The 12,459-nt window shown below is 45.1% G+C and overlaps 1 protein-coding gene across 2 annotated transcripts in view; it reads left to right on the forward strand.

The window, feature by feature from the left end:
• FBLN5 (fibulin 5) overlaps positions 1-12,459 on the forward strand; it is an 85,503-nt gene that overhangs the window by 21,381 nt on the left and 51,663 nt on the right. The gene's annotated exons all lie outside the window — the stretch shown is intronic.

The raw sequence follows: 12,459 nt of genomic DNA on the forward strand, positions 1-12,459 counted from the left end.
GGACTGACCTCCCATTCCCCTCAGCTTGTCGGAGCCGGGCCAGAGGGGAGATGGGGACAGCCAGCGCCGGGCCCTGCCCCAGGCAGCCAGCATCCACAGGCTCCAGGGGACGCAGACGGATCAGGGCTGGGAGGCGGTGAGGCGTGGGGGACTTGTCAGTGTGAAGCGACTTTCCTTCAAGCTAAAACATTTGCAGAAACCTGGCCAGAGTTGATTTATAGCCCCACATATTTCACAGGTCTTAACGCATCCCCCAGGAATCAATGAGGTCAGACAGAACAGACTTTGCATCCGGAATCAGTATGAAATTGGCATCTTCAACAGTTCCCATGGGAAGCAAGGGATAATAATTTAAGGGAGATTATATTCAATATTGTAAAGACACAAAAAACGTGGGCTCTGCTTCATTCCCGTTGGGGAGAAAGACAAGTCATCTGTTTTCTGCATCTGAGCTGTATGAGGGGTGGCCATTTCTGCTGAAACCACTGTGACCACAGTGAAGCATGATGGGATGGGGGCGCTAGGGTGGGCGGTGAACTCAGAGCCAGCCTAGCAGTGGCCACAGCATCCTGTACTGTGTCCTCTGCTGCATGCTCTGTAACTGTGATAAATAGACATTTGTGATTATTTATTTAATCTCTCTCTGTCCAGCAGGAACTTTCTGTCTTGTTCACCGTTGTATTTTTAGCACCTGATAAATATTTGTTGAACAAGCAGAAAAGCAACATGCGGTGAATTGTATGTGTAGTGTTCAAACGAGTGAGAGAAACTGATTATATCTCAGGTATAGTTGTCCACATAGATTAATTTATTATCATTAATGGACTTCATTCATTTATCATTTCCATGCTGGGGTCTGTGCTGTGCACACAAAGATAAATCAGGCATCGTCACTACCTTTGGGAATTCACACTGTCCTGCCAGGAGTTGAGGTAGGTTGGTAGGACGTAGGGTACCCAACACACGCATAGTTATAGCCCAAGGTAATGGGACAGCAGCCAAAGCAGGTACGAGGCTCTCTGTTGGCCCTGGCTGGGGTGATCACAGCATCCTTCCATAAGGACAGGTGTTACACATCTGTGCAGCCATTTGATTATACACATATTCACTGAGCACGTCTCTGTGTCAGACCCTGCCAAGTGCTGGGAGGGGACCTAAAGATGAATAAGAGTTGGTCCCTGCCTTCAGGATCTCACAGCTGAGCAGATGTGAGTGGGAGCTGAGGAAGGGTGGGTGCACATAACTCATCAGTCTCTTTACATGAGCCGGAGTGTGAGGGGTGGTGAGAGCAGTATGGCTGGGTGCTGGAGGGGGGCCCGCAAGGGATAGGGATTCTGCTCTGGCAATGGGTATGATGGCCTCTACGTCGATGTTTGGAGGCTTGAGTAGAATTTTCATGTGGGAGGTGGGGAAGGGCTTTCTGGGTTGAGGGAACAGCCCGGGCAAAGACAGGGAGGCCAGAAGCTTCACGGCACATTGAGGACTAACTGATGAGGACCAGCCTCGGTCATGAACCCATTGGTCACCTGCCCATTTACGACAGCCAGTGCATGGCTGCAGCATGGACGTGGGGTGGGGTCAGGGCAGCCACACAGTGAGAGATGAGGCTAAGGAACTTGGCTGGAACTTGGCATGGCCTTGAATGCCATGCCAATCTCTTGGGCTCTGTTCTGTACACACTGGTTTTTAAGTGGTGTCTTGACGTCCTTTTGAAGAAGATTCCTGGTTTAGGAGCCCAGGAATTAAATCACGACTGGCGTCTTGATTTAATCTCATCACTGCAACGAGTCAGGATGTGGACATGCTTGTGACAACTAGGTGAGGGTACCTTCTGGAGGCAGGTAGATTCTAGAGATAGTATCTTTTCACTGGAGGCAGTGATTTTGCAGTAAGTCTAAACTAATGATTGGACCACCTCCAATGATATCGCCTCCATACTCTCTAAGAGTCCTGGTTGGAGCCTTCTTTAAAGCTTGAGGCAGAGATGAGCCCTTTTTTTTTTTTTTCTTGAGCCCTTTTTTGAGCCCCTCCAGGAAAGGGGCATCAGTGGATGGCGATGAAATTAGCTCCGACTGTGATGATAGCACATGGCCTCGTCCTGTAAGAAATCTGGCATTGCCTTTATAACACCTGGGGAGAGTTTGCAAGCAGCTGGAGCAAAACACAAATTCCTTGCGAAGCCAAGAATCTTCTTAGATTGACCAACGGGCTAAGAATGTAAGAGTTCCACAATCAGACCTTTCTGGGAAATCCCCCACCTCAGACCTTCTAAACAGACCCTTTTTAAAGGATCCTCTCAATCTCATTTAGCTCTAGAGAGCAGGAGCTGGCCCAGGACCAGGTGGCGCTGGCCTGTGGTCTGATGGCTACTCACTGTGGGAAGCTGGATCCTATAGTTACATCATTAAGGGACTCCCTTAATTATAATAATTCCCACTTGAACACTGCCTCTCGCTTTTCCAAATGCTTTTGCATCCACTGAATTCTCAAACAGCCCAGTAGGCAGGCTCAGGATCGTTTTCCCCATTTTATAGAGTACTTGGAAGGGCTCTGTGACTGTCCCAATATCCCACAGTTCGTCCGTGGGAGAGGCCGACCAGAGTGTAGACTTGCTGACCTTCAGACCCTCCTCCTCCCGTAAGATGGGCCAGATGCTCCTTACTGATCACAGGCTACACTGGCCTCCTTTGTCTTCTCAAACAGAGCATCCCTACCCCAGGGCCTTTGCACTTTCAAGTCCCTCTGTTTGGAACTCTCTCTGGTTCATTCTCCTCTTTCAGGCTTCAGCTCAGTAGATGATACCTTCTTAAAGAGCCCGTCCCTGACCAACCTGTCCAAAGTCACCCTGCAATCATTCTCCATCACAGCTCGTATCATTATTACTTGTTCAGAACTTGAGAGTGTGTAAAATCATCTGGAGAGCTTCAAACACAGATTGCTGGCTCCCACCCTCAGAATTTCTGATTCAGTAGGTCTGGCGTGAGGCCTGGGCTTTCAAGTGATGCTAATCCTTCTGGTCCGGGACCTTACTTTGAGAACCACTGATTGATGACTATCTTTTAATTAATTAGTTTTATTGAGGCATAATTGACATGTAACATTATATTAGTTTCAGGTGTACAGTATAATGATTCAATGTATATATCGTATCCCCACAATAAGTCTAGTTAACATCCATCACCATACATAGTTAAAAAAATTTTTTTTCTTGGGATGAGAACTTTTAAGATCTACTCTCAACAACCTTAAAACATGAAATACAGTATTTTTTTTTTTTTTTTTTTTTTGCGGTACGCGGGCCTCTCACCATTGTGGCCTCTCCCGTTGCGGAGCACAGACTCCGGACGCGCAGGCTCAGCGGCCATGGCTCATGGGCCCAGCCGCTCCGCGGCACGTGGGATCCTCCCGGACCGGGGCATGAACCCGTGTCCCCTGCATCGGCAGGCGGACTCTCAACCACTGCGCCACCAGGGAAGCCCGAAATACAGTATTATTAACTATAGTCACCATGAGGTATATTACATCCCTATGACTTACATATTTTATAACTGGGTATTTGTTCCTTTTGAGTCACTTCACCCATTTTGTCCACCCCTACCTCTGGCAACCACCTATCTGTTCTCTGTATCTATGAGCTTTTTTTCCCTTAAGATTCCACATATAAGTGAGGTCTGAGGAACTGATCTTTCTCTGACTTATTTCATTTAGCATAATGCCCTCAAGGTCCACCCATGTTGTAGCAAATAGAAAGATTACCCCCCCTTTTTTCTTTTAATTTATTTGTTTTATTTATTTATTTTTGGCTGCGTTGGGTCCTCGTTGCTGGGCACGGGCTTTCCTTTAGTTGCGGCGAGCGGGGGCTACTCTTCATGGCAGTGCGCAGGTTTCTCATTGCGGTGGCTTCTTTTATTGCAGAGCATGGGCTCTAGGCGTGGAGGCTTCAGTAATTGTGGCACGTGGGCTCAGTAGTTGTGGCTTGTGGGTCTAGAGCGCAGGCTCAGTAGATGTGGTGCACGGACTTAGTTGCTCCGTGGAATGTGGGATCTCCCTGAACCAGGGCTCGAACCCGTGTCCCCTGCACTGGCAGGCAGATTCTTAACCACTGCGCCACCGGGGAAGCCCAAGATTTCCCTTTTGTATGGCTGAATAATATTCTATATTATGTATATACCACATGTTCTTTATCCATTCATCCACAGATGGACATGTGGGTTGTTTCCATATCTTGGCTGTACTTATTTGTTTGTTGTCTATTCCATCTCTTATCTTGTTTCTGCTCTATCCCTAGTGCCTGGTCCATCATTTGTATTTGTCAAATGAGTATTGACTGAAAACACAATCGGACTCCTTGCTTTATAATCATCCCACACCTAAGAAGGAAGGTCAAACATTGACAGGAACACAGGGAGTTATTTGGTCTGATCTCTTCTCCCCATTACCTTTTTCTTTAACTTTTTTCACACTCAAGTTTTTTCTAAGGGTCATTATTATTTTTTTTAATTGAAGTATAGTTGATGTACAAAATTATATGTTACAGGCGTACAACACAGTGATTTACAACTTTAAAGGTTATACTCCATTTATAATTATTATAAAATATTGGCTATATTCCCTGTGTTGTACAATATACTTTTATAGTTTATTTTATACATAATAGTTTGTACCTCTTGACCCCCATCCCTATCTTGCATTTGCCCTTCCCTCTCCCCACTGGTAACCACTAGTTTGCTCTTTATATCTGTGCGTCTGTTTCTTTTTTTGTTATGTTCACTAGTTTGTTGTTCTAAGGGTCATTATTAAATTTATGTATAGATTTCATGGATGAATTTTTTTTTTTTTTTTTTTTTTGTGGTACGCGGGCCTCTCACTGCTGTGGCCTCTCCCGTCGCGGAGCACAGGCTCCGGACGCGCAGGCCCAGCGGCCATGGCTCACGGGCCCAGCCACTCTGCAGCATGTGGGATCCTCCCAGACCGGGGCACGAACCCGTGTCCCCGGCACCGGCAGGTGGACTCTCAACCACTGCGCCACCAGGGAAACCCCTTCATGGACGATTTTTATAAAATTCCAATGAATTGCGCTGTCTGGGTTCAAGGAGGGTTGTCCAAAATCCAACCGAGCCATAGGGCATCCGGCCAAGTGTGGCTCCCTGAGTCTGCCATGTCTCTGTGCTGTACTTAAACCTTGATACTCACCTCACCTGTCAGCAGGTGGGGAAGAGCCCACACGTCCTCACTCTTCCCCCTTGGGACAGATTACCGGCGAGCCAGCTGTGACTGGGGTGGGAGGGGCTATGACTCAGGCTTTTCCCTTTGTGATGAGCAGATTGGCACTAAGGGAAGAAGCCTGGATCTTGGGCTTGTCAGCACTTTGTTCAAACTGCAACCCAGCCCAGATGCCACAGCCGTAAACCTCTTGCGAACTTTCTGGGTAAATGAATTCGAATTTTATGACTGGCTTGCGTAGAACACTTCTCCTAACTCCCAAAGTGGTACTTTCAGAACCTTCAAGTGTCTGACGCCTCTCCTACCCTGAGGTTTCAAAAGAACAAAGTTGAAATTTTGCCAGCCTGGAATTGGGGTTTTTTTGTTTTTTTTTTCACTAGTGCATTTTATTTTATTTTTGACATTTTTATTGGAGTATAATTGCTTTACAATGGTGTGTTAGTTTCTGCTTTACAACAAAGTGAATCAGTTATACATATACACATGTTCCCATACCTCTTCCCTCTTGCGTCTCCCTCCCTCCCACCCTCCCTATCCCACCCCTCTAGGTGGTCACAAAGCACCGAGCTGATCTCCCTGTGCTATGCGGCTGCTTCCCACTAGCTATCTATTTTTCATTTGGAACTGGGTTTTAAATGTAAAATTTGATCTTCCCTGTCTAAGGGGAGTTGAAGATGAGGTCTGAGGTGTTTATGGATCTTCCCAACGTAGCACTGTGGCTGGGGGAGTGCTGAGGGTGGGCTAGGGCCAAGCTGGCCCACACTTTGCCCTTTAGTTGGGGGCGGGGCTCCTTTGAGGACCCAAGGGAAATGGAGTGTGTGTGTGTGTGTGTGTGTGTGTGTGTGTGTGTGTGTCCATGGGATGGGGGGTTGCCAACTCTTTTGGAGGCCACCACATGGCTGCCCTGGATTAAGTATTGTGGGGACAACTGCCTCTGCCCAAGAGAGTCAGGGAAGTCTACCCAGCGATGGGATGGTCATAGTTGAGTTGGGAATCTGGAGACCAGGGATGGGAAGTAATTTGTCCAAAGTCACCTTGCCTGTCATTTGCAGAGCTGAGATAAAGCCCAAAGTCGCAGGACTCCTAATCCCAGGAAACTGTGTTGTGCTGTGGAAAGAGACTGGATTTGGAAGCTGAGCGACCTTGAACAAGTCCCTTCTTCTCCGTGGGCCTCACAGAGGAGCATGATCTGTAGGATTAGTTAGGTGCACTCACTCATTGCGGGTTTAACAAATGAACAACACAGGATCTCAGGTAGACAATTGCGGGAGCTCTGATTCTGGTGCCCGTGTTAACTTTTATATTCCAAGCAGTTTGGTCAGGCTAGTGTTTGTCGGGATAAGGTGAGTCAGGGCATTAAATTGAACTGTCTTTCTAAAGTAGGCTCATTGCATCAGCCTTAGTTCCTTTCACTAGAGTTTGGTTTCACAAGAATTCTGCCCCAACCCAGCTGCATGGGCAGGCCGAGCCAAATCTGCTTTGTTGGTCATACAGCTCTGTTCTTTCCACGTTCAAGCTCCATAAAGAGTTGTAAATGGAATAAATTTGGCTGTTCGCATGATCTCCCTCTGAAGATAAAAAAAAAAAACTAAAAGGAGGCAGGAGAGCCTGGTACTTCAGAAGTGGACGGATCACAGAAGGGTTAATAAAATAGAAAGTGATTAAGACAGTAGGAGATAGTGGACTGGGCTTTTAGCTGTCCTGAGGAGCACAGGCTTACCAGGATCGCATTCCAGGGCAGCCTACTGACCCTGAGGAAGAATGTGTGCGGTTCCAGAGTTGAGCCCAGCGAGCCACAGCCACGCTAAGAACCCTGAGACCGGGTGGGGGAGGGAGGAGGGCGAGCCGGTCATGACCCTCTGGGAGGCTGGGGACAGTCTCCAGGGTGAGAGGTGTTCAGGGCCAGGGCGAAGCACACGGAAAGTCCGAGTGTACTCGGGTTGCCATAGCAAGTACCACAGACTAGGGGGCTAGAGCAACAGACATCTATTTTCTCACAGTTCCGAAGGCTGGAAGTCCAAGGTCAAGGTGTAGGCAAAGTTGGATCCTGCTGAGGGCCTCAAGGGAGGGGTCTGTTCTAGGCTTCTCTCCTTGGCTTAGAAAAAGTCATCTTCACATCGTCTTCCTTCTATGTGTATCTCTGTGTCCAAACTCCCACGTCTTATGAGGATGACAGTCACGTTGGATTCAGATCCACCCTAATGACTTCAGTGTAACTGAATCACTTTTAAAGACCCTATCTTCAAAGACAGTCACATTCTGAGGTACTGGAGGTTAAAACTTCTACATATGAATTTTAAGGGACACAGTTTGACTTCAACATATAAATTTTGGGGGGACACAATTCATCCCAAAACACAGGACACAGTCCCTTTTCCTCCGGGAGGGGGACCCATGTGACATCAGAAGCCACTGGGAATGCCATTTTTTGCTCTTATCCTTAACGACCCAGGCCTTAGGTGATTTCCCCAAGGAAGACTTCTTAGATCTTTACCACCCTGTCCAAGCCCATTGGACTCCCTCCCCACCTCCCCTTGCGTTCTCCAAACGCTTAGCTGGCACCTCTATTGGGGCATTTATCATCATCTACCTTAGACTTAATTAGAAATGTGTCTATGCTCCTGACTTATTGAAGCCACATGTCTCAGACATCTTTGTGTCTCTCTCATATCCCCTGCCTCCTGTCTTGCATATAGAGCAGGTTTGATAATATTTGTTGGCTTGTTGATGGACCGGCTGTCCAAGAAAGTTGGGTAATAAGTGCTGGATAAACAGGAAGATGCAGCTATTAATAAAACAGCAACAGCAACGTGCCTTTCCTTAGAGTCTTTGCACTCGCGGACGAAGTCAAGCCCCTGGATTTATAAAGGAAAGAAGCTCCTTCCACCCTTCTAACCTTGTTTGACCTAAAGGGTCAGCGGAAGGGTCTGCCAACTGGGAGATCAGCGTTCTTAAACTCCCAGAGTTCAAAGAGGATGACTCCTCTGGCCAGTCTTGAAGAAACTCTTCAATCAATTTCTTGAATAATGGCGTTCTTTTGGCCCGGCTCTATGGATACTCCTCCTTCCACCCCCAGTCCAGTGACCTTCTGTCCCCTTGTTTCTTGGCTGAACGTCTGGGTCTGCTGTAGAGAGCAGAGGCAGTTTCATCAGAGCGAGGGTCCTTCCCATGAATCCAGAGCCACACAGCCCAGAAAGCCTGACTGTGCGGAAACAGCTGGGTTTTGGCAGGCTGATTTTGAAAAACAATGCTAATAATTGAAAATCACTTTGTTTCAGAATGGTGTATGGAGGATGAAGAATGTACTGTTAGATAAGGCAGGTCACCCATCTTGTTAAGAGAAGACTCATTTGAGGATTTGCTCTGAAATCCCTACCTTGACTTTCCCTCACTTCCTACCTTTACTTTCTTCTAGTAAAGCTTCCCACCTGGTCCCTGGGAGGTAGGTGTGCCTGGGGATCGGTCCCTTCGGCTCTTGGGATGGTTGGCAAGGGCTTGGGATGCTTGAGTCCTTGGGCCAGTTGCCTTTGCTTTCTCCATTGTGCCTTACACACTTCTAGAATTTTCTGTGTGTGCCTCCAAATGGAAAAGGTTGGGGAGGACTGCTTTAGACTGATGTATTCTGCAGAGATTTCTAGGATCACAGAGCAGGTTTCTCAATATTTACCTTTTATTTTTTTTTATTTTATTTTTTAATAACTTTATTTTATTTATTTTTGACTGCGTTGGGTCTTCGTTGCTGCTTGCGGGTTTTCTCTAGTTGTGGATAGCAGGGCTACTCTTTGTTGCTGTGCGTGGGCCTCTCATTGCGGTGGCTTCTCCTGTTGCAGAGCACAGGCTCCAGGCATGCAGGCTTCAGTAGTTGTGGCGCACATGCCCAGCTGCCCCATGGCATGTGGGATCTCCCCAGACCGGGGCTCGAACCCATGTCCCCCGCATTGGCAGGCAGATTCCTAACCACTGCACCACCAGGGAAGCCCCCAATATTTACCTTTTAAAATGAAACACATTCACTTATTACTCTTGGTGCTCTGGCTTTGGACAAAATTAATGCCAATATTAGGACTCTGTGGTTCAGTAAAGTTGTAGGGAAATTTGATTACATTCAATGTATTAATCATCTGGACTCTTGTGGTTGCAAGTAATGGAAACCCAGCTCCGAGTGGCTTAAGCAAAAAAATAAATAAAACAACAGTAACACACACACAAACACAACTGCATGACCCTATAATTTGTTTTTTCATAACTGAGAAGTCCACGAGTAGAATGAGCCCTGGATGACTGGATCATATCATTTGGACTTGGTTTTTTTCTCTCTCCATCTCTTATCTCCAATACAAAGGCTTCTTCATTCTCAGGGCAGGCTCTCTCAAGAGGTAGCCCCTGGCAGCTGCAGGCTTTTCTCTTAGGAGGTTAGCAACACAGAGAGATTGCCTCAATCTTTAGAGCTCTTTTAAAAGGATGACGTCAGACTCTGTTATCTAGTTTGGGTCACATGCCAATTCCTAAACTCATCACTGTGACCAGAAATATGTGGGGTTTTGATTTACCAAACCTGCATCACAGGTCCAATGCCGGAGCCAGTAGTGGATGGAAAGCTATCTGGAACACACTTTCCACACTCAAGGTGAGGAAAGATGGTTTCTCAAAGGAAAATCGGAATGCTGTTACCTCCTGAAGGGAGTTTGGATGTTGAGTGGGCAAGAGCTGTACCTGGGATCCCAGCTTCCACGTGGGAACAGAGGAAATGGAAGGACTCTAGTTTGTTCTGAGCCAACAGTAACAGATAATGGAGAATGCGCTCCCCAGCTGATTCAGTGTCCTTCATACATGCACTCTTCTGTGACACTGGGGGATGGCCGCCAGTAAAGAAGGCAGGGGCCCGGGACTGTTATTTATGCTACCCATCTGTCCTCATGTAGGCAGCTATCCACACTGTCCCTCAGGGACAACTAACTCTCTTGTTCATTAAAAATTGTCAGGGAGATAATACCATGAAGTCTCTTTATAGAAATATCAGGCTGTTATAATTTTTTGAGCCAAGAAGAAATGCCTAGTACCTTGCTTGAATCAATTGTGCTATTGTCTTTCTTATCCTGCCCTTAGGAAAAACAAACAATAAAAAAACAAAGCATGGTAGATTAGTACTGTGTATAACCATCACCATCGTCTTCACCATCGCACATCAAAGCACCTATGTGTCTCTGATTCCATTTTTATTTTAATGGCGGTGATACGTTAATTGGTCATGTATGGTAACTGCCAGCACTCACATGTGCAGAGCTGTTGGTCATTCTTTTATCTCCTGGCCCCTTATCATAGTAAATCCTGGCAATGGCCTTGGTTTTCTTATCTATAAAATGAGGATAATACCTATCTCATAAGTTTTTCCATGAGGATTAAAAGAATATATATAAAGCACATGATGTTAAAATAAGTAAGATGCATAGCTATATGTAGCCATATGTTCCCTAAGACATGCTTCATTACAGTAATTAACTTCTGCCCTTAAAGAAAAGCCCCACTGGTCACTTACAAAGTGCGTATAGCTTCTAAGAGCTTTTGAACTAGAATGATGGCCCAGGGATGCACCACTGCCCCATAACCAAGAAGGAAAATCTGAAGAAATTGAATAATGCTTTTCTGGAAAAGGACCAGAGTTATGCTTAGGGCATAGTACTGAGATGTCAGAAATAGACTAGAATATTCCCTCCAAGTGTTTAATGGAGAAGCATCCATAAGAAGACCTCAGGGCCAGGATATCTGGACATGATTCCAGTTCTGCCTTTCACTAGCTGTGTGACCTTGGATATGTGTCTTCAACTCTCTGAATCTCAGTTTTCTCTTCTGTAAAATGGGGATAATAATTCCTGACCTCTCTACCTCACAGCACTATTAGTGATGCAGTAGAGCCTTTAGTTCCTATAAAATCTGCAGAATTGTTTCCACAGCATTAAAATAACTTGCTCCATTATATTTATCAGAATGCAGTGTACTTGTTGTCATGCTGTCTCAGTAAACCGTGAACTAAACTGGGAAAGGACTTATGCAATATTTGATATACACACAAAATTATATGTAACATATGTAAGCCAGATGTTTATTAACTATGCATATGGGAGAACCCAGCACCCAACCTAAGAACCTGTGGGCTTCTCCACCATCACACCTTGGATCTCCTTTCAAGGTCTTCTGAGACTTGCTTATTTCATTCAATGTTATATTTCTAAGATTCCCATCCATGTTGTTGCGTGTAGCTGCAGTTCATTTTTTGCTTTTGTATACTTTTCCACACTGAGACTCTACTGTATCACAGTTTATTAATTAATTCTTTCATTAAAAAACATTTGGGTTGTTTTTAGTTTTTGTTATTACAAAGGATGATACTATGAATATTCTTCTGAGTGCCATACACCTGTGCTGTAAGGTATGGAAATTTCAACTTTACAAAACAATGCTTTGTTGTTTCCCAAAATAGTTATACTGGTTTACACACTTAAGCAGTGATTAAGATTTCCTGTTGATCTTCAGTCTCACCAACACTTGGTACTGATAGACTTCTTAATTTTTTGCCAATCCAGTAGTTGTAAAATGGTAGTTTTCGTGTTCTTAATTGCATTTCCCAGGTTACTAATGAGGATAATCATATTTTAATATATTTATTGGCCATGTGTGTTTCCTCTTTTGTGAAATTGTCTGATCATATCTTTTGCCTGTTTTCCTACTGAATTTTCTTTCCTTTTTGTACTTGGGATTTGTAGGAATTTCTTTATATATCTAGATACTAATCCTTTTTCAGGTGTATGGGTTGCAAAGATCTTCTCCCAATGTATGGCTTATCTTTTCAGTACCTTCATGGTGTTTTTTGAGCTACAGACATTCCCAATTTTAATGTAGTTGAATGTTTTTGTGGAGGCTTGCTTGAAAAATCCTTTGCTACCCTAAGATCATAAATATGTTTTCTTATATTGCCTTTTAAAAGGTTTAAGACCTTGCTTTTCACATATAGCTCTTGAATCTATTTGGAATTTATTTGTATATATGGTGAAAAGTGTAGATCCAGTTTCACTTTTCTCCATATGGACAATCACCTACCCTAACACCCTTTATTGAGTAGCTCCTCCCCTCCCCATTGCTCTGTAATGTCCCCTCATTTACTTATCAAGTGTCTACACCTGTGTTGTATCTGTGTTCTTGCTACTCTCTTCCATTGTTAGTTTTTACACCAATATTCCT

The sequence above is a fragment of the Kogia breviceps genome, chromosome 3 (genome assembly GCF_026419965.1).
Source record: "Kogia breviceps isolate mKogBre1 chromosome 3, mKogBre1 haplotype 1, whole genome shotgun sequence".
NCBI classification, from domain to species: Eukaryota; Metazoa; Chordata; class Mammalia; order Artiodactyla; family Physeteridae; genus Kogia; species Kogia breviceps.